The sequence below is a fragment of the Triticum aestivum genome, chromosome 7A (assembly GCF_018294505.1).
Source record: "Triticum aestivum cultivar Chinese Spring chromosome 7A, IWGSC CS RefSeq v2.1, whole genome shotgun sequence".
Taxonomy (NCBI): domain Eukaryota; kingdom Viridiplantae; phylum Streptophyta; class Magnoliopsida; order Poales; family Poaceae; genus Triticum; species Triticum aestivum.
In genome coordinates, this window is record NC_057812.1 from 254,101,728 (window position 1) to 254,105,399 (window position 3,672).

Below are 3,672 nucleotides of genomic sequence, written 5' to 3' on the forward strand. Positions count from 1 at the left end.
CGAGGGGAGGGGAGGGGAGGGGGCGGCGGCGAGAGGCCGGGATCTCGGTCTCGGCCTCTCTCGGGGTCGGGGCGGCGTGGGGGGGTGGAGTGGACCGGCCACGGACGGACCCGGTGCTCGAAAATATTAGCTGGCCGTGCTCTCCCTTTGGCCTTTGCTCCTGCCCTGCCGTTCCGTGCCGTGTCACCGACGCGCCGTCCCGTGCCGATTCGCGCGCTCACCCACCGCCCCGCCCTTGTCACGCAACGCTGGAACGCGTGAGCTCTCGTGCTCGCGTAGGAGGATCGCGTGCTAGCACAACTTTTTCGTAGAGGAAGGAATCGCGTCAAACTTGGTCTACCGGGAATTCCAAAAAAAAAAACTTGGTCTACCGGAATGGATAAATATTTTTGGTGCCATGTGCGCAGAACGGGACGCGGTTTACCAGACGTGCCAGTGAGTTCGTAAAAAGGAAAGCCTGCACTCAAGCAAAGGTCACTCGTCGCACCTCTCTCTCAAAAAAAAATATAGAGGTCACTAGTCGCAACATTTGATGAAGGGGAAGCCTATATTTTAGTACAACTCCTCTTTTCCGGAGCACCCGGCGTCGGGTTGGATTCAGCCAAACTCTGCCCGACTCCCATTGTGACCAAGAAAGAATTCCTTGGATCTACCACTCGCTCACGCACGTGGCAGCGTTGACGCATCCGGGCTCGTGAATCGCGATGAAGATGCTGGTACGAGTACCTTTCTCGTTTGTTTTGCTTGAAAGATTGCTTTGACTTGGTTGGGCGACGCGTGTGCGTCGCACTTGGAGTGCATGAAACTGAATCCTCCCCCGTTTCCTTGGATACTGCCACCTCCATTCTTAAGTACAAGTATTTTTAGAGGTTTCAACAAAAATTCCATATGGATGAGACATATTTTAAAGTGTATATATGTTCATTTTGTTTCGTATATAGTTTACATTAAAATCTTTAAAGGAACTTATACTTAGGAATGAAGGGAGTAGTAATCGGCATGGACGAACCGGACAATGTCATTTCCGATGGCTCGAATCTGATTATGAGCCAGGGCCACGTATATACTAGTAGGAGTACCTGGGTTCGGATCCTCTACAGTTAAGTACTAACTGTACCGGTACTGTAGCTGATGTAATCCACCGTCCATTGCAATCCGATGGCTCGCCTCCCTCTTCCTCCACTCACACTTTGCAGCAATGAATGATCCCAAATACTCTCTCTTCCTCCACTCACACTTTGCAGCAATGGATGATCCCAAATAGACAGCCACGACGACAACGACGACCGCCGGAACTGCAAAGGTAAAGAAGACAAATGGGGTACACTCGTGCAGCTTCTCGTCGGCGTCCGCTCACGTCCAGCAGCGGATTCAGTGGCCGAGCTATATCTCTTTCAACTTCGGAAGTTTGGATACTCGGCAAGTGCTTCGATGAACTCGCCTTCAAGCGCGTGTGCGTGGCACGGGATCATGATCAGGCCGGCGGTGGCCATGCCTCCCTCTTAGGGAGAAGGAGCCATCGGGACGGGGTCATGGGGATCGAGGACTCAGACTCACACGTTTCTCATGCAACTGGATGGAGCTGATAGCCGAGTCCTGCCGCTCCCAGCCATGCACGCAGACCGTCGGTGTGAACAGCCGCTTGCTTGCCGGGACGCTTCAGGAGGTTGTCGGTGTCGGGATATTTGGGATCCTCCATTGTTGCAGACATCGGATTACAACAGACGGTGGATTTATGCACTACAGTACCGGTACAGTAAGTGCTCAACTGTAGAGGAGCCGAACCCGGAGTACCTCACACCAAAGCTTCCAATGTTATCATTACAGGAAATGAACTTGATTCTTACGTGACAACCTCCCGATTCCAAGGGACCACGTGAAGGTTATGATGAACAACAAACATCTATGCATTTTGCATGATTTTGACGTCCCAACAAAATGCTGGCAATCAACAGTCCAGTTATCTTCTTGAAATCATGATCCTTTACATCCTTCAATCAGAGAGTTGATCTCCGGTCGAGTCTGTGAACATGCATCGTATGGGCTATTTTTTTCGCCCGCCAACAATCCATCACTTCGGCATTAGGGCAAATCATATTGAGAGGAGATCAAACTGACACAGAAACTTGGCATTAAAAATGAAAAATTGTCATTCCACGTCCAAAGTAACATGAAAAGGCAAAAGGGGCGTGCTAAACAAGACATGGTCAGCTTTTGTATGAGTGTCGGCCAAGGTTTCTCAGTGAGTTTCTAGAGTTGACCAGCGATATAGTACCACAATACTTAAGATGTTAAGCAAGCTTTTCTTGTCAGAAGAACCAGATAGGTGCGAATCAACCTGTGGTTAAGTTGGTTAGCTGGACAGTGGTATCCCCAACCCATCAGGGTTCAAATCCTGGTGCTCGCATTATTCCTGGGTTTATTTCAGGATTTCCGGCGATGCGCTTTCAGTGGGAGGAGACGTTCCCGTCAACGACGAGGCGCCTACAATGACTTCGTAAAGCGTGTGTGCGTTCATAGGGTGAGTGTATGCGCGTGTATATGAGCGCTTGTGTCTGTACTGATGCTCAAAAAAGAAGAACCAGTTAGGTGTAGGTGTTTATCATGTTGGTTATCTAGAAACAGATGATACTGCCATACCCGACAAAAAGATTGATGCCAAAAACTTCGTTTCACAAGAAAACATGTTTTCCTAGAAAACTGCCGTGTGTTTAAATGTGCTACTTTTCAGATATGTGAGAACTCCGATATCGATCAATGGATATCCCAGAACTATCCAGTTGTAGAATGAATTGATATGTGCATGTCAAATTGAAGGCATGCTATATCACATCAAACATTCTCTTTCTCTAACAGCCACTGTGCTCATTTTAAGAAACACTCTGAACGATGATTCAATCCAATAGCAAAGCTGTACAACAACATTTGTCTCATTATCCTATTATTAAGTAGGAGTAGCCTTCAATTTTCTTTGCTCAAAGAGCATCATAGGTTCATGTATAACAATCAACAAAATAAAAGCTCAGATAACTAATAGTGAAGTCTTATGGCACCCAAATGCCCAATGCACCTTACATGTGTCTCAAAACAAAATATCCACTTGTGGAAACAATATAACAGCTGGAGCGAAATCTAATAGCCATGATCCCATGAATCTATGTAGTGGATACTGTGGGACATTTATCTGATAGTCACACACCATGTTTCTACAAGGCAGAGCTATCAATAACTTCAGTTGTTCTATGATAATGAAGAACGCCATTTGGATCTTTAAGGAGGACCCATCATCAAATGATGGCTAAAATAAGATGCATAGCTTATCTAGGTTTCAAAGATTCCGAGTGACTAGGAACCATATAAGCTTGTTCTCAACAAGATTACCGTCAGAGCCAATCGTCCAGACCTCAATGGTGGTAATCTTCGGCACACATTACTGACCAAAGAAAGTACTGCATTTCATACACCAAATCGCTCAGAGCTCATGGGGATGTAACATGATATAAATGAAGAAAACGTCATGCCGTGGAGAAGAAATACAGGTGACTTCACTATGCCCACTTAACATCGTGTGGCAGCTTGTTTGCAGAGAAGAGAAAAATCAGGGCTCATACAAAACAACCACAAAAGCAATAGTGAGCAGATGAATCTTAGAGAAAACTGGAGGCGGCAGCA